The sequence below is a fragment of the Danio aesculapii genome, chromosome 3 (assembly GCF_903798145.1).
Source record: "Danio aesculapii chromosome 3, fDanAes4.1, whole genome shotgun sequence".
Classification (NCBI taxonomy): Eukaryota; Metazoa; Chordata; class Actinopteri; order Cypriniformes; family Danionidae; genus Danio; species Danio aesculapii.
In genome coordinates this window covers 32,475,746-32,495,846 of record NC_079437.1, presented here as the reverse complement: position 1 = coordinate 32,495,846, position 20,101 = coordinate 32,475,746, and the positions used below count along the sequence as shown (strand labels likewise).

At 37.1% G+C, this 20,101-nt stretch overlaps 1 protein-coding gene across 2 annotated transcripts in view; it reads left to right on the top strand.

Annotated features, from left to right (window-relative positions):
* The first annotated feature begins 1,832 nt into the window (after window positions 1-1,832).
* Window positions 1,833-20,101, top strand: part of rarab (retinoic acid receptor, alpha b) — a 207,892-nt gene continuing 189,623 nt past the window's right edge. Inside the window, exon 1 of one of the 2 annotated variants that reach the window (XM_056453742.1) lies at window positions 1,833-1,934. The gene's annotated coding sequence lies outside the window, so the exon portion shown is untranslated. Of the gene's footprint in view, window positions 1,935-17,165; window positions 17,445-20,101 lie in introns of those variants that run through there. The other variant, XM_056453741.1, reaches the window with a different exon arrangement.

Here is a 20,101-nt window from a genome sequence, read left to right as displayed (position 1 = left end):
TGCTCTTCTAACCCAGCTGACTGACCCACTGAAAGGCCAACTGACCCAGCCGAGGCTCAAACCAGCGACCGTTTTATTGTGAGGTGATCGTGCTACCCACTGCGCCACCGTGACGCCAAAAATATATATTATTAATAATATTTATATACAATCTGAAACAGAGATGCCCAAACTAGGGCCCGCAGACTGGCCCATGGAAACCTTTAATTTGGCCCACCAACCATGGGGAAGGCTGGGGCGAATCCCTCAAACAGAGATCATCCTATCTGATTTAACATAACCTTTTGTTTGTTTGATTATTGATGAGATCCAACAAGAGCAAAACTGAAATGTTGTGAATTAATCAGATTTTTTTTAAGTGTCATAAAACGCTAAAATCCTTTTTTTTTGTAAATGTATATGTGTGGGATGTTGCTTAAAACACACTTATATATGTGTGTGTGTATATAAATATATATGTGTGTGTGTGTGTATATATGTATGTGTGTATATATATATATATATATATATATATATATATATATATATATATATATATATATATATATATATGTGTGTGTATATGTGTGTGTGTGTGTGTATATATATATATACATATATGTGTGTATATATATATGTGTGTGTGTGTATGTGTGTGTATATATATGTGTGCATATATATGTGTGTGTGTGTATATATGTATGTGTGTATATATATATATATATATATATATATATATATATATATATATATGTGTGTGTATATGTGTGTGTGTGTGTGTATATATATATATACATATATGTGTGTATATATATATGTGTGTGTGTGTATGTGTGTGTATATATATGTGTGCATATATATGTGTGTATATATATATATATATATATATATATATATATATATATATATATATACACACACACACATATATATGCACACACACATATATATATATATATATATATATATATATATATATATATATATATATATATATATATATATATATATATTCAAAATTATTTGTTTTGTGTTAAATAAAATACAATGTTGTATGTGAATGTTTCTTGAGCAGCAAAGCAAAATATTACAAAAACATCAGAAACAAGGATTATAGTATAGTATAGTTAAGTATAGTATTGTTTGCGATTGTTGAGTTTTTTGGATTAGCTACTGTCTTTGATGTCCTCTAGCTATTAAAAACAAAATGAGAGATCAGTGCTAATCTGTACGCTAGCACATAAACATTGACACAATTCCAATCTTTGATGATTTCTCCTGATTTTTGTCCCATACTAGACTAAAACATTTCTCACGCAAATCATGATGCCATTAAAGTTGCTAATGTAAACAAAGGTGAACCGCCCTTCAATGTGTCTCTCAAAAACTTGTTTCAACAGGAAGTTGGTCAAAGGAAATTCAACAAGTCAAACCATTTCAAAGAGTCTTTAAGACATATTTCGGTCTTAGGGCACACTTGCACATATACTAAATACCCAAACTAGCTCTACATTGCCATACACAAGACATAATTTTGTCAGCGCTGCTTCAGAATCATCCATTTTTTTAAGCAAATGTTTTTTTTTTGTGGGCATGTCTGAGCTCCTAGAGTGTCCTAAAGTAACCCCGGTTTCACTTCTCATTTGAGAGGGTGTTGATGATAGTGCTTGGGCACCAAATAAACAACAGCAAGAGGAACAGGAAGCCCTTGGTGAGGAGCATTGCGTGAGAGACAGTGAGAAGTGGGCCGAGGTTTCTAGCGTATGTGTGCGTGCGTGCGTGTGTGTGTGTTCTTCAGTTTTTGCTGTGGCTTGTACTGACAGCTGAATGTTACCCAGTGACCTGCTCTTCATATCGAGTCGTATGCTTTTGTGGACTGGTTAGGTCTGCATGAGAAATTCTGTGGATGTATGAATCTTCAAGAAGGCTTTACCACGTCACCGCCGCCTCTTCAGGTAGGAAGGAATCAGATCAAACCGAGAATAAATATTACAGTAGTGTCTGCTGCGCACGCTTGTAGGTGATGTGTTATTTTAGGAAAATCCAGAGTGTTTCCTCTCACATAGACACGTTTTCGGGACCTCTGGAGGAGAGGGGCTCCTGCTCAAGAGGGCCGAGTGCCCAATGCCTGCTCACTGTAATGTGAAGCGACAGCTAGCCTTCACGCACCAGTGGCCTCCGTGTCCTAAAATGGACACAGGAGGACTCTTTCAGGAAACAGAAAAACAGGGTAGAGGCCGGAGTGTGTGAGAACATCTTTTTGCGCTGTGGAAAGTGAAAGACTGATCAATTCTGAGGAATTTATTGGGGGTATTTTTGGGCCAAACTGTGTTTTATAGATCAGCAAATAAGTTTCCCATTTAGTCATATTGCAAAATGGCTTCATATCTGAAATTTGATTGTTTTTTTTTTTTGTGATGTATTGGCATTTTAATGTTTGATTACAAAAACATATCAAAAGAGGAAAGGTTTGTGCTTGCTTTAGCCTGATACAGTTTAAAGTATTTCAAAGAATCTATTTCTCACAAGCCAGGCTATCTGAAATTTTTCCCAATATTGATGACAGACGTGACAGATGTCATGCACCACAGTGTAATTTAAGTCATATGTTCTTTATGTGCCCTATGGTACAGAATTACTGGATTAATTATTTTACAATTATGTCTAAGATGTTGCAGGTAAATATAGACCCATCCCCTGATGTTTCCATTTTTAGGGTTCCAAAGATTTGGTCCCAGTTTAATTCTAAACAAGGCAGCACAGTGGCGCAGTGGGTAGCACAATCGCCTCAAAGCAAGAAGGTCGCTAGTTTGAGCCTTGGCTGGGTCAGTTGCCATTTTCTTTTCTAAAACTGGTCTGACTTGGGTTGCTATATCTTTTCCAACTGATCTGATTTACAGTTTTCTGAAAACTGACCCGGAAAATTCTGAAAAGTCCCATTGACTTAACATTGGACCAAACTTTCTGACCTCATAACTCTCCGCCAGACGGTCATACAGATTTAGGATTATGCTCATTTAACTTAGACTAGCAATCTGCCAATCACTGATGACCTTACAACTTACTAGCCACACCCTAGCAACCACTTACGGCACCTTAGCAACTGTCCCATAGACTTCCATTGTAAAAAAAAACTGCTATTGACTTTACATTGGACAAAATAACAACAAAACAGAGTACCAAATAGAATAAAACAAGGGTGAAAGATGACATAAAGGAAATTAAATTCACCTGTCATAGTACCATGTGACCTATATGGTGTATTTGGTGTTAACTTTTAAAAAACTGCGATGGAAATGTTGTCATACAAGTACTGAACTAATATGACCTTAGTATGGTCATAGACTATATTTACACAAGACATGTCACTCGTATCTTTTTGAATGAGGAAAAGTGTAACTGACAATATAGTGAACAAAGCCCCGCCTACTAGTACAGGAGCCAATCATGATCGTTATATGGTGAAAAGTATATAGACTGACGATACTCCTGGGGAGGGGTTTGGACAAGACGTTTTTGCAGATTTTGTATAATTTTGGCGTTTAGAAACTAAACTAAAGAGACGGTTGTTGTTTAATTTTATTGGTGATTCCTGATATGAAATTCAGTCGTAAGCTTGGCAAGCAATTTTAGAGAATTTGATGTTTCCACATTCAGACAGAATGCCCGAGCATACTGCCTGAGAGGCATTTTAAAGATGGCCGTCAAGTGAAATGACTTGCCTTAAAGGGACTTTGGGATGGTCCACTCTCTGATATACCGTTTATCATTGTTTTGAATTAGTGCCAGTGCTTTACGAAAATTTGGCACAATTCCAATGAGTAAAGCCACATTGCATTTCAACAAAATGTACAAAAACTCCCCTGCATTGAAAAAACAACAACACAATGCAATGCAAGCACAGTATAAACTTTAAGCTGTTTCAATTTTGATTATTAAAGCTGCAAACTTCTGCCAAATTCCAACTCCAACAGTCTATCAAGCTGAAAATGTCAAACACTGCACAAATCTATCTCCCATTCATGCCATGACAGGCAGTCCAAACCGTATTTTATTTGCCAAAAACACCAATAAAAAACTACACTATCCACAATCCTGAAGTGGGATCCGATCAGGGAACTCATTCTCAAGATCATAACAGCAGCACTCCTTCCACCATTAGGAACCTACTAACATCCGTGTCTGATTGTCTAAAATATTAAGGATATATTTAACAAGAATTTCTCATTCATTTTCTTTGTGTTACTGTATGTTTAAATGCTAGTGCATGTCAATATTCTGAATTTGACTGTTTTGTTTCTATATTTACATGGTGCTCCATGGTTTCTCAGAAAATGACCCCTTTTGAACCTGCTGTTAAGTTGTGATTTTTTGAGAAGGGTCTGGATGCAGACCTGGGCAGATGCAAGCTGAGCTGCATGCAATGCTTTTATTGTGCACACCTAACCCCACCCCTAACCCTACCCCTCACAGTGGCTTTGCTTGCTTCATTGAGTGCATTGTGTCTGAGATTGCAGGACTCAGTTTGCATATGCAAGTCTGCAGTCAGATACTATTGGATTCTCTTTCTAATTTTGATCAATAATTGATGACACTAAAAACTAATCCAAAATCTTTCAGATTCATCCACGATCAACCACTTCCACTGGTAGTTTGTAGTGTAAACTTTCATGAGGTCAAATGAGTTCATACAGCCACAAAAGCCCACCTGTTCTCTGCCTACTGAACTAGCATGTGAAAGTTACAGGTTGTGTTGTGAGAAAGTGTACTGTACCAAAACACTCAAATGATTAGCAAAATCATGGTTTCCGTCTACATCCCTTACGTTCATTTGCTTTCTCGTTTGCTTGTAAGCTGCATAACATGGGTTTGTTCATTCAAATGTACTCACATTCTGCGAAATGTAGAGTGTGACAAAATTAGAGAGAAGAGTCTTGGCAAAGACCAGCACAAGTGGCTACAGGAGATACATTTGAAGGTGGAAAGGTAATGTATATTAGCTGACCACTTGCAATGAAATCACTTAAGTAAATGCATGTTAAGACCAATTGGAAACAGCTGGTAAATAAAAAACATGGTATGGGTATATCTTAAACCAATACTAAAAACATGCAAACTTCAAAGAGGCATTCTTTGTAGATCAAGCAGTCGAGCATTGTTGCTATGCCAATGGTTAAAAGTAAAAGTGTCTTGCAGATTTATATGTAATAATAAAAACCAGAGTACTGCAATAATGCTGTAGAAACCACGAGCATCAAAAACAGTAAAAATGGGTGAACTCTTTTGGAGTGTTGCAGTTTGGTGCAAAACAGTACAATTTAGCAAAACTATTGCTATTTATGAGGCTGTTTACATGTTGTGTGTAAATATGTGGAAAGTATAAGTGTCACTGATTCCTCTCTCTATTTGCGCAGACTTGCCGTGTGTCTACATTAAGATTATTGTTAACAAAAACGAATGAAAAAACAAAAAACTAGAATTGAAAAAACATTTTCGTTAACTGAAATAAAAATAAAAACGAGAGTTTTAATAAACTAGACCTAACTGAAACTGTATTGTGTGCATACAAAACTAACTGAAACAAACTAAAATTATAACAATAACGTCTTTCGTTTTTATCTTTCTAAATGTATTTAAAACATACGCCTTTTAGAAGTAAATCTATTTACTTTGCGCTGCCAATTTTACGCATATGCCAGGTGTTTGACCCACACGGCACCTCAAGCCGCCTTTCCACTACACACGACATTTGGACACGACTGTCTGAATACGCCCCCTTGTGGCAGTCGTATCTTCTTGTTTATTCCCGCCCCTTTTTGCAGCACAGTATGACAGAATTTCGCACACACAAAGCCCAGTGTGACCGCAGCTTAACACGGTGACAATATTAAAAGCAACCCGAGCAGACACTTAAAAGTATTAATCTAACGCATTTGCGTCCGGTAATGGGTTTTATTTCTATATTAGGGATCGTGAACAAATTGTTATTTTTAACCAGATCTTCAAAGTGAATTGGTTGAACTAGTTCACCAAATCGAACTGAATCATTTGAAATGCTTTAGTAAGCACGTATCCACAAACAACTTACTTTTTAACACACCTGATACGCCCTCTGACTCGAAATAAACCAATTTACTTCCCATCACTACTGTGTATCTAACATCTGAAGCAGCCTTGCACACATATTTTATTGTACTTAGGCTTGCTATCTTGTGGGCTGATGTATTTGAAATGAGATGGTAGTGTAGTGTTCATGTGTCCTCTGAATGGTTGAATTTAAATATACAATATTTATTTTGATGATTTTGAATCTTGCACCTAACAAATGTTCTAATTTATTAAAAAACGAACAAAAAACCCCGAAAAATAATACTGAAACTAATAAAAACTAAACGAAAACTAAGCCATTTCAAAATAGAAAAACTAGTAAACCTACCTCTAAAAACTGATTAAAACTAACTGAATTTGAAAACAGAAAGTAAAAACTAAATAAAAACTAAAACTAATGAAAAATCCAAAATAATTAAAACCTTGGTCTACATTTGAGAATGACCAACTTCACTGTAAAAAATGCAGGTTCCACACAATTCCTGCATATTGTCCCAACACAAATCTATTATGTTAACATTCATTTTTACAAATTTAAGTGGATTGAACATAAAGCAATTAAGTTGCCCAAAAAAAATATAAGAATTGTGTTGCTTCAACTCATTTTAAATAAGTAGTTTGAACATGCAGCAAAAGTCTATTTTGAGTGTTGAACATTGTCGCTTTCTTTCTTCAAGAGAGAATAACGTTGATGCCTACCAAGTAGGATATTGTTGGCAGTGGTAACGCAAACCTGAGCAAAGTGACCCATACCAATACATACTGTAGTGTACTGTACTGGACAATACCACTCAATGGAAACGAGACTTTTGTGTCTATACTTACGGCAGCAGAGGTCCTTGCTCTTCCTGCTCCTTCACAAAGACTCACTGATCAATAACCAATTAAAAAGCCAATCAGTAGTTTATCTACATCACACTCAAGCCTTCAAGCATTATAAACAAGAACATCTGTGCCAAATGCATTTTGACATGTCTGAGTTGCGATTGCGCAAAGAAACCCAGTGACGGAACCTGGAAGGGGTGAACACTGAGGTAAATAAAACGGTCGCCATGTTGAGTCCGCTTCCTACACTTGCTGTCTTTTAACAAGCATCCATTTCCACCTAATTAGTGCCTAGGATTTTAATTGCAGTTTACAGAGTTGTTCTGTTTTATTGAGCTTGTGAATGTGTGTTTGTGTAGAGACAGAGAAGACCTTGTTACGCGCCAATTGGAGCAGGCAGCTTCTTTTTTTGAGGCCTGTTGTGGCTGGTGATATAATAGCGGTGTCCTCGAGTATCTGTGATCTTGCTAGCAGTGAAAAATTGAACAAGGAGAGGGTTTGTTTTCTTGAGTGTTGACATTAAGTTGAATGCGAATCAGGTAAATAACAACCGTGCATTTATACGGTATATGTCTTGGTCAAGTTTTTTGTGTTTTTTGTTGTGAATGTGGGTCAGTGGATGTTCAAAGAGCACATGAAGAAGACAAGGTAGGAAGTGGTAAGCGAGGTGAATAATTCATTTGTCTGTCTTCCATGTGTGCACTTTCATCAGCCTCATTATCCCTGTCATCACTGGGCTCTGTCCTCTCATGTGGATCATGGTGCCATTCACTCACTGCCTTGGAGCAGCACTGCGCCCAATGCGGATATATTTCACAGATTAGTTTCCCCGAGAAGGGAAGATAGATTGAGTGCTTTGTGCCTGTCAAATTGTACCTACAGTAGTCCAGCTTTTAGTTTTTTTTTTGAAAAGCTGGATCTTTAATAATAATTTCCGTGCTGGGTCAAAAACATGTCAGTGTTGGCATCAAATTACAAAGGATAGTTTATATACATAGAAAGCATATTAAATGCAAGTAAAATTTCCGCTTTAATTTTTCAAATAAAAAGATACAGTAAGGGTGAAATAATGCTCTGTTGTCTTTTAATGAAACTACAATAAATGAAAATACAATGTAAAACAAATAGTAAAAAAAAAACTGGCTTGTATTAAACTATATGTGGTACAGGTTCACATTCACTTTTATAATATTTTAAATGCTACAAAAATTGTGCTGAGAAATGAACAGAAATCGGAATAGTGGCAGTGTATAATGTTTTGGAGTGTTTTGGCACTTTTACACTGAAAGACAATGTAGTGGAGATATTTTATAAATCATGGTAAAAATATAGGAGATCATTGTTTCTTTTTAATCAACAAATAAGACTTTCTCCAGAAGAATATTATCAGACATACTGTGAAAATTTAATCATGTTCTAACTTAATTTGATGAGTTACGCAAGCTGTTTTAAGTCAGTTAATCATCGGCAACTACTGGCATGCATGATGCAGTGTTTTCTGTTATTTTTGTGGATATGCGATAAGGCAAAATTATGAGCTCTCTTGTGAAATTTGTATTCATTTTCAAATATTTCCCGATTCCTATTTAAAAATGAAAGGAAATAATTTTTTTATCTTATTTATTTTAGTTTGGCTGAAATAAGATTATAATTTTTTTGTAAATAACCTTTGGGGTCAATAATATTATTTTTATCCATAAAGAAATAAAATTTTTCGATTTTTCAATTGGCTACAGGACAAACCACCAATGACTTGCCTAATTAACCAAACTTGTCTAGTTAAAGGAAATTGCATTTTACTAGTATAGCTACTATTAGATGACTAATATTTTATATATATATATATATATATATATATATATATATATATATATATATATATATATATATATATATATATATACACACACACATACATATATATATATATGTGTGTGTGTGTATGCATGTATATATGCACATACATTCATTCATTCATTTTCTTTTCGGCTTAGTCCCTTTATTAATCCGGGGTCGCCACAGCGGAATGAACCACCAATTTATCCAGCACGTTTTTATGCAGCGGATGCCCTTCCAGCCACAACCCATCCCTGGGAAACAACCATACACACTCATTCACACTCATACGGACAATTTAGCCTACCCAATTCACCTGTAGCGCATGTCTTGAACTGTGGGGGAAACCGGAGCACCCGGAGGAAACCCACACAAACGCAGGGAGAACATGCAAACTCCAACTGACCCCAGCCGAGGCTCGAACCAGCAACCTTCTTGCTGTGAGGCGATAGCACTACCTACTACTATACTACACTACCTACTACTATAGTTGAAGATAAACACTATAAAAAGTAAACTCAACAGTGAATCACTTTATATCAAGAATACCAACAACCCTTCTTTCTGCTGTCTTCGAAATGATTCTCAGTATTTCTGCTTGTCCCATCCTATAGCAGTGCCTCCGACCTACATTCTGCCTCTTTTCCCTTCACTCTTTCCCCACTCACTCAGTTCTGTCTATTGTTATCAGTCCGCCTAATGGGCTTCTTTCCATGGCTTTGTTCTGGCAGGCGAATGAGTGCAGAAAAGGGAGGGCGGTGGAGGCTTGACGAGAGAAAGGGCAATCGAGTTCGTTTCTTTAAAGGATATCAGTCATTTCGATATAATCGCCCTCCCGAGCAGCAGATTCACAAACACGACACTTCCTCTCTTTGAACCAAACACACCAACAATCATACTTGAGCTGTAGTGCTCACACAAGAAGTGTGTTGATATTCCTATAAAACAACTCTAGACACGTTTGACTGCTAATAAACGCACAAATAGTGTAATAAAAGAGGAATAATTACTGTCTTAAAAAAATTACAACAAAGTGCTACTTTTACGGTTACGATGATTAAACATGCTTCTGGGGGTTTGTATGTTTACATGATTTAAACCAAAAATGCTTTTAAATTAGTTTTAAATTTTTAGATATCAACATTTCTGGGACAACACACCTTTGAAAATGGATTTTAAAGTAGAAGTTTAACATTATTATGTGTGTGTTCACATGTAAAATACAAACTTGTGATTTTGTGTTTGTTTTATAGACAGGCAAGTACAGTATACCTAACAACCAAAACAACAATGGTGGACTATCAGGCATTTGTGAATGTGTGAAGTGTTTATGTATGCCAGCCACTTACTGTTTACTTAAGTTATATTATGCAGGTCTGTGTGAATTATTTTGAGTGTCGTCTGTAAGTCTATAGATTAAGACATTTTTGTTTTTACGTGAGTTGTTTCCATGTACCTTTAGTCTATTAGTCTGATTTAACTTGTGATATTGTTCTGATGAAAACAAAATGGGCTCTATGCACAGCTAGTGTTTTTCAGCCAATGATGAACTTCTGGTGAATGGTTAATGTGACTATTTTTAGTTTCTTAAGTTCCTTTTACAGCATTGATGTTGTAATGTAATACAAATATAATCAATTAAATAGACTTAAGCATCCATTTAGCTGTTAAATTGTAAAAAGAGATGAAAGACCATTGAAACACTATAGCGCCACCATTAGCAACAGGCTAGCGCAGAAACTCCATTGAAAATACTGGGGTAAAATTAATTTCCATATTTTAAAGACATGGCAGGGAAAAAAATATAATTTAATGCAGTGCTTCTTGTTTAATCTGAGACCCACTTTATATCTTATCTCAGCCAGACAAGTGAAGATCGCTGTATTTTAAAGAAATCAGATCTTAAACGATGCGATTTGTATGGGATGACAATTCACCGGAAGCCCTGGGGCTGCCTGACTGAAATGAAAAGTCTGTGTGCATATACCCCATTGGTTTAAATTCTGCATGAACCAGAAGTTGCTGAGACTTTTATTTCACAACTGCAATGGAAACAAGTTGAGGGCTTTATTGTGTTTTTTTTTATTATTTATTTCAAGATGTATTGGACACAAATAAAAATTCTATTCAATTCAGTATGTTGATGTACTTCCAAGTAAAACTGAATATTGAGTAGGGGATAGGGCTTTATTTATGCATCATTCACTCTTAGCAAACTAAAGGTAAGGGGAGCTTGGTTAAGAAAATCAAATAGACAACTGTCAAATGGTGTGATTCATTCATTAATAAATGTTCTTTTCGGCTCAGTCCCTTTATTATTCTGGGGTCATCACAGCGGAATGAACCGCCAACTTATCCAGCATATGTTTTACGTGGATGACCTTCCAGCTGCAACCCAACACCGGGAAAATAGTGTGATAGAAGATTACCAAAAACAACTTCAGTGGATTAGCTTTCAGATTAATTGTTCACCTAAAGAATAACAATGTGCGCTAGCAAAATAAGCATTGCAATTTTAATATCACGTAAACTTTAATTATATTAAACTATAATTTACAGGACAAGCATGTCAGACTAAAGCCAAACATGCATCAGAGGTGAAGAAGATTTGAAACAATTCTGACAATTCTAACCTTCACAGCATCTCTCTGACGGCTGGCAGAAGAGATATAGACTTAAAAGTGCACTTAAAACAAAAGTAAACCAGACTGCTCAGTCTATAGATGCTAAAGGGTTAAGCACGTTCACTGCCCGCATCTGGGAGTCATTTAAAACATTCCACAAGGCTTACCACATGCTTTCAGACAGGCTAAACCCCATGGAGCAGATTTTGCTGTCCAGGACTGGAAGTTTTCAAAGAGTGCATTTCAGAAAATGTAAGTCTTATGGCTTTTTAAAGGCTAGAGATGAGATCCGAGGGTGGCAGGGAAGACTGTACTGGATCGGGGCTCTGCGACTGTCTTTGTGCAGCAGTGCGTGTGTGGATCAGTAGTAAGGCTGTCCTCTTTGAAGTGGCGGGATGCTAAATGGCACTAGCTCTTTCCCACCCTCTGATAGGATCTTCACAGGCTTGCATTCCCAGCTCATTTCCTCTGGTCAAGTCTTGTGACCCGTCAAAACACAGAGGGGTTTTAGGTGTTCGCTCTAGCTGTGATACATAGGCCATACAAATTAAGCCTTGTGCAATTAAACAATGACAAAAAAATGACAGGCTCACTTAACCCAAGGGGACCTGCTATATTCATTGCAGCGCTGCAGGATAGGGGGTCGGGATCACTTTATTTCAAGATTCGTACATGTTAAATGGGTCCAGAGAAGAAATATCTGTTTACGTAAGACCTGGTCTTTGCTCCTCAAAGCTGCATTTATTTCACAAATTAATTAATTAATTCATTTTCTTTTCAGCTTAGTCCCTTTATTAATCTGGGGTCGCCACAGCGGAATGAACCACCAACTTATCCAGCTTATGTTGTACGCAACGGATGCCCTTCCAGCTGCAACCCATCACTGGGAAACTTCCATACACACTCATTCACACAGATACACTACAGACAATTAAGCTTACCCAATTCACCTGTACCACATGTCTTCGGACTTGTGGGGGAAACCGGAGCACCCGGAGGAAACCCACACGAACATGGGGAGAACATGCAAACTCCACACAGAAATGCCAACTGACCCAGCTGAAGCTTGAACCAGCGACCTTCTTGCTGTGAGGCAATTGTGCTACTCACTGCGCCACTGTGACACCCCTATTTGACAAATAATACAGAAAAAACATTATTATAGTAATTTTTTCCTTCAATTTTTAAGTCTTTTTAATTGTAATAAATATAAATAGAATGCTAAAATGTTTAACAGTCATCTTCGTTTGATCAATTTAAGGTCATTTGCTGTATTTAATAATTCTCTCTAAATTAAAATTTTGAACAGTATTGTATAAGATTTTGTCTGACATTTTTGTCAAAATTGAGTTATTCACATATTCTTATTAAATGACAACTTATTTACATTATGAGATGTTTTTTTATAAGTTGTTTACATTTTATTTAAAAAAACAAAAAAGGTTTTATCTACAAAGTTGAACTCTAGCGTGGCTTTATAAGGTTTTTTCAGTGAGCCAATCAGCATTTCAAAAAAACTGAGAAGATGCGTGTAAATGTGATGATTTAGAAGCGTTTTTTGGCATTGAGATGAAATGTTACATTTTACATTGTTGAAAAAGAAAGTTATTTTAAAAAAATTACATATTAAAGGTGAATTTTTTATTTGTGAATATAGTTTATAGTCAGTGAAACATTTTTCAGAGTTTATTAAACTTTGTTAAACTAATTTCCTCATTTGCTTGTTTTCTTTTAAAGTGTTTAAATTTGATACTAAGCCCTGAAGGGCAAATGTAATTAATGGGACATATAATTCAATAAATATAATTCAATCATCCATATAAAGCATATAATTCAATAAATATTACCATAATAATTACATTAAATGAACAGCTGCACTGGACAAATACTATAAATGTACAGCCTTTTATACTTCATTTGTACAAGTAAAAATATTCATCCTAAAACATTAAATAAATGTTATAGAAATCAAAAGTTTTACTTTTTCAAGAATCAACATATTGTTACAATACCAATTTTTATTTTATGCTTCAGTTAATGATTTACCAGATAGAACCTTATAATTCCAAGTGATCAATGACTTTTTAGTATTAGAAGGCTCTATCTGTGTATGCCCTGTTGGTTTTACCCCAACTTGCAAATTTAAGAGAATTTTGATCATTTACAAGAGTACATTTAGGGTCGGGTTAATGTATGACAGAGAGCTGTTACACACATATTGTTTTCTATATGACATGCCAAGCTCAATATCTCAAAATCATTGAGAACGCATAGAACCTTATAATTCCTAGGTGATGAAATGTCAGCATCATAAGACAATTATGCATTAGTAAAGCCAACTACATGATACTATAAAATGTGATCATATAAGTAAATTCACTTCAATTTTTAATTTTTCATAATTATATCATTTCATCTTTTTTAAATCTCTATTATTTTAGTTGCTGTTATTTTAGTTTAAAATACATGTACATCTAACCAAGACTGCAGCCATGATGTTTCGTCTAATGAAGGCTTTGTTCAATTTGAGTAAAATCCATGTTTTTCTATATTTCCCTAATAAAGTAGGACCACATGGGAGAGATTAAAACCCAACCACTTTAAAACCTACACATAATCTTAGGCATGTGTTCCTAAATTTAGACCTCAGAAGAAAAAGAAAACAGATTTCCCCTAAAAAGTCTCACATTTGATGTCTTTACAGGTTAACGAATGGGATTATGAGTCATTAGAACACCCATTGAAGCTCTTAGGCCAGGCAAACCACATGTGACATGACTCCATCTAAAAAGGAGAGTTTATTTTTCTCTTCTGTTAATGGGACGTTCCCTCATTTGCAAGGTGATGGGCCATATAGGCAAAAGGTCTTGGCATTCTTTCAGCAGTCATCCTATTTGCAAGCACACACTGAGGGGGTCAGTAATATTGTACACAATGATGGGTAGCAAAACAAGTAGAGGCAAAGGCTGCTTCTGGAAATAGCTCACATAAACAAGATGAGGGGAGACAAACTGACGACACCTCCCTAGTGAGGGAAGACGGATTTAACTCACCTGGTTTAAGCTGGTTTAGGACGGTCTCCCAGCAATCTGAGATTTTAATAGTGTTTTGCTCGCTTCGCTGTGGATTGCTTTTTTCTTTTGTTATTGCGACAGAAGAGCTTTTGCAATAGAGAGAATGTGTCCTTGTTGTCACAGTGAAGTGGTAAAAGGTCATAAAAGAGTGTGGATGCTCAGCGCTTGTGTAATTCAAGGAATATTCTCTAGATCAATGGTGCTTGCAGTTGTTTTTCACACAGTGCACATCACCATGTTGACACATCTGTTCCGAGGCCACAAAAGAAAGCAATGTAAATGATTGTTTAAAGCCCTTTGAAGCCTGAATACAACAATGTTATATGTTGTAAAAATGAAATAATACGCCATTAGGGGTTTCTCAGACTGACACATTGGTGGAACCTCTATAGGCACCTTATTAAAATGCCTCAAATACTGTGTGCTCAAAAAACTGCAGCGTATATGTTTCAAGTGCCTCAAAGCCTATTCCATCATCATGGGGTAACTGGAGGAGCTCTGACAGTGTTTATATGAATTCCATTTTGCACTTTCCTACCCTTACTCATCAAAATTGTGCAGTCCTTCAGACATGCTGTACTATGCCATTTTATTTTAGACCAACACAAGTTACGACTTTCGAGTTTATATAAGCCTCTTTTGATGCTATTTGATACAATATGGATGATTTCAATGTAGTTTAATCTAGGTGTTTTTAATATAGTCAAAGAGTAAACAAAAAATGTTCAATTAACGTCAGGGTGTGAATTACAGGGGGGTTTTGGGGGGTGGGGGGTGTTGGTGGTGGGGTTGACCCCCCTAATTAAGCCTTGACCCCCCCCCCCCCAAAAAAAAAAAAAAAAACATCAAAATATATTGTATCGGGGGTCCCTTTGAATTTGAAAAAAGTTCACTCTGATCTGTATAATTGAGCCTTGATCCCCCTCCTAAAAAAACATCAAAATATAATGTATCGGGGATCCCTTTGAATCTGAAAAAAGTTCACTCTGATCTGTATTTTAAGTAATAATGTTAATAATTAAGGTGATGCAGTGGCGCAGTCGTTAGTGCTTTCGCCTCACAGAAAGAAGGTCGCTGATTCGAGCCTCGGCTGGGTCAGTTGGCGTTTCTGTGTGGAGTTTGCATGTCTTCCTTGGGTTTGCGTGGGTTTCCTCCGGGTGCTCCGGTTTCCCCCACAGTCCAAAGACATGCGGTACAGGTGAATTGGGTAGGCTAAGTTGTCCGTAGTATATGTGTGTGTGAATAAGTGTGTATGTGTTTCCCAGTGATGGGTTGCAGCTGGAAGGGCATCTGCTGCATAAAACAAATGCTGGATAAGTTGGCAGTTCATTCCGCTGCGGCGACCCCAGATTAATAAAGGGACTAAGCCAAAAAGAAAATGAATGAATGAACATATGTTAATAATTAAAATATTAGATATCCTTTTAACCACCCCTATAACGGTTCATACCATTGTGAATGCATAATCGCGCCAATCCATCTCTATAAGAAAAAAATAAAATAAAGTCAAATTAGATGCATACTTTGCCCTAAAGTAAGCCGAAATAGCTAATCAGGTTAGAATACACTACATAGCCTATCCCACAAAACACTGAAAACATACATACATTTTATTAACAAATAAGATATAATTCAAATAAATACATAAACTTGATTCACTGAAGGGGCAGCACGGTGGCGTAGTGAGTAGCACAATTGCCTAACAGCAAGAAAGTCGCTGGTTAGAGCCCCGGCTGGGTCAGTTGGCATTTCTGTGTGGAGTTAGCATGTTCTCCCCGTGTTGGTGTGGGTTTCCTCCAGGTGCTCCGGTTTCCCCCAAAGTCCTAAGACATGCGCTTTATATAGGTGAATTGAATAAACTAAATTGGCCGTAGTGTATGTGAGTGTGTGCAAGAGCGTGTGGGTGTTTCCCAGTGTTGGGTTGCGGCTTGAAGGGCATCCGCAAAAAACATATGCTGGATAAGTTGGCGGTTTATTCCGCTGTGGCGACCCCAGATTAATAAAGGGACTAAGCCGAAAAGAAAATGAATGAATGAATGGATGATTCACAGAAGCATGTACTGCACAAACTAACATTACCAAAAAAGTTGACGCTCCATAATTAGCACACTGATTAACATGTTTTTGTAAATACTATATCTTATTTTGAATAAAAAAACTAGAGCAATGCATTGACTGTGCAACACAATATATATATATGACATTTTTATATGTCAATAAACCAAATGTATTGCATTACTGCATTGGGCGTTTGGGTGTAGACCGCTTCTTTGACTAAATTTACATCTACACCAATTGGCTGATTATTGTTTTGCTGCATTTTTATCACCATTCATTCATAGCCAAACCAACAACGCACTTTTAAATATTTTATTGCGGCATGGTTTTTATTTGCCCATACTTCCAGTGCAGAATGCTCGGTGGTCCTTCTTGTCATCTCCTTTTCTCTGTTTCTAACCAACCCAGGGTTCGAGGAACCTCGGATAATTTCTCAAGTATCATAGCCTTTCTTTTAACTTTCACAGCATTATTCGAGTCAGAACTTCTAGAGATGTTTTTAGGCAAAGGAGACCTGAAACGCAGTCTTGCCCTAATGCAAAAGCACTAAACTTCCTGCATAGCGCGCTGTGGTTACATAAAGGCTCGCAGCAGCTGAGCTTATGTTGAGCGGTATCGTGCCCTGAAGTGACACCGCGGAAGGGGAGAATGGGAGGAGACGCGGCGGAGGCTGGCCGGTGTTCGGTTTCACCAGCTCACACGTGACCGCAATGGCTGCTCGTCTGTGCCGTGCGGTGCATCATTGCTCTGCCGCCCTGCGAATGTAGGCTACAGCGGGATCCTCGCGTTGGTGAATTGTAGGAGCGGACATTCACAACCCGCCTAAGCCAAATTCCACCGCAGGCTCGCCCGGCGGAGAAGAACGACATTCGTCGGTGAAATTGAAGCATCTCTGACTTGAACTTCCAGCAACCAGCACGGCGGTAGGAGGAGTCAACAGGTATTGGCGCTCTCTGTTTACGTGACAATACAATTGCTCGGCTGACAGGTAGTCGCATTGATAGCGTCTTGACAGATGTGGAGCTGTGAATAGGCGCGTCTCTCAGCGCTCAGATGCTGTGTGCTACTTAACTGTTAAAGCCGCCCGTTGAGTTTGATCGAAACCGCATACCGGGTAATAATGCCCGGTATGCGGCAGCTGCGTAATAAAATGCGCGGTATTGTTCTCTCACCTGAATGAGCAATGTGTCATTGAGAGCCTTTGCAGCAGGTCCTTCATGCAAAGGCTCGCCGAGCTCCACTAGCTGTGTTATTCAACTGAATTTTGTCGACTTTATTCAAGCTGTGTATTGTTTTTTACATTGGCAGAGAGTGTGTGGATGTTTAAAATTGCAATCATATTATATGCTTGATTATACAGGCATGTATGGCATGTTGAGCGGGCTGTATGCACCATGCTATTATATCACAAAGCATTTAAAGTGGGTCACTTCATTCTACAAACAAAAGCAACAGATGCCTGTGTATAAGTAATTTCCTGCTTGGATTAACTGCTTGAAATACTGTTTAAGAGCATTTGGGTATAGCTAAACTTGCATTGTGAATATCTGAATACTGAGCAGAATCTGGACTCAGCTGACCTGAAAACTGCAAAATTAAAGACACAGTTCACCCACAAATGAAAGTTTGCTGTTAATCAACTTCGTAAGGCGATTAAAAATGTAGGAACATTGTTTTTTTGAAGAGGATTAAGTATGATTTTAAGATGAAAATGTTGTCCTCTGTGATTCATGAAACGTTGAGAGTCCAGAAAACAACATATAGGCTACAGTTAAACTAAATTAATACCCATTGCTCCAGGCGGTATATGTTGAGGTCTTATGAATCTAACATAAAATTGAACTTTATTTAGTTTACAACCTCAATAAACTGTCCTGAGCATGTTCACTATAGAGCACAAGCCTTAGGTGGCATAATGACATTTGTGCATATGAAAACTCATATGTGTGATGGCACTATTTGTTTACAGTGAGGTGGGAGTCCAATAATACGTGTGTATATTCTATGTGGCAACTATGCAGAAAAATATGATTATGTTCATGAACTCAATCAGGAATATTGACTTTTCGCATATTCTTAGCGTTTGATCTACCTTTAGGGCTGTTTGGAGCGTACTGTATTCAGATTTCTATTCCTGAGAATCTGTTCCTCACAATTGTTACATTTTCTTTGGATTCTTTTTTCCCAAACCCTGCCAGTATTTAATAAGATAAAATAAGAAGCGCGATCAAGCACATCCCAGCAGACACACAATGCAATAAGACGTTAATATTAGGTTAGATTTAGGTTGCCAGTGTCTAAGGACAATGTTATTTTCACGTCCAATAATGACATGAAATGACGTTGATATTTTGTTGATTTTAGGTTATGTTGGAAATTGAACAACATCAAGCGTCAAGGCAACATCTTAAACCAACATATTGACGTCAATACTGACATTTATTCATAATTTCACAAGAAAAACAATGGTGTGCTTGGTTTTAAATTAACTTTATTCTTTCATGAGTTACTTACAAGTTTCTGACCTCTTATAAAATGTGTTCAATGTCCTGCCCATTGTGTTGGATTGTCAATGCAACCCTCTTCTTCCACTCTTCACACACTGATAGCAACACCACAGGAGAAATGCCAGCACAGGCTTCCATTATCCGTAGTTTCAGGTGCAGCACATCTTGCATCTTCACACCTGTCACACTATTAATGTTTAGACGTTAAAATCAACTTGTTATGCTGCTTGATGTTGCAAACTGATATTTTCTTATTATATTGTTCTGCTTTGTCGGTATAGTCATGCAAACACTTGAGAGAAGAAACACTTGAGTTTGTAGAGAAAGTAGTTTGACCGTTTTCGTCCATTTATTATTCCTAGTCATTTCTCCCATAGGTAATTAAATTGGAAGTTCTAAAACAATCACAAAAAATGAGCACACTTCTGCATTCAAGAATAAGGTCAATAAAAGAACTGCTGAAATTGGTATTTGAACCAGTTCATAAGCAAACTGTTCTGGAGAGAATATTTGCAGATGCAGAGAGATATCTGACTTTTGATTATTATCGAATTAAGTCTTTTTAAAAGACTTTTAAAGAAGAGTCGATTCCCAATTTTTGGACTTTCGATTCTCAATGCCTCTGAATCAGTTCCCTTTGGAATAAACTCCCAGTCTAATACAAAGTAAATGTCATTATGAGTCTGAGCCTGTTATGATGTCAGTATCTGTTTTATCTTATAAAGAAGCCAAAAGTTCTTTAGAACAATATGAGGGGGAGATGTTAATGATGACCGAATGTTAGTTTTATAGCGCACTATGAAGTGCAGCAGTGAAGATAAAATGAGTCACATTTGTGATACATGGAAACCATACAGAATATGGTGAAAGAAGCGATATGTTTTGGGTTAGTTCTGTTTTCGCTGTTAAATGGGAAGTTCTTCGACCATCTGTCTGCAATAGAAAGAGGAATGGGTACGATATTTGCTTCCTCATAGCGCTGCCACTTTCATGCCCGTTGTCTGCAGAGACATATGCCACAAAGCTTGACATTTAGATTTTTCTGCTTATGAAAGCGTGTGCATGCTCACCATATCACCTCCTGCTGCGC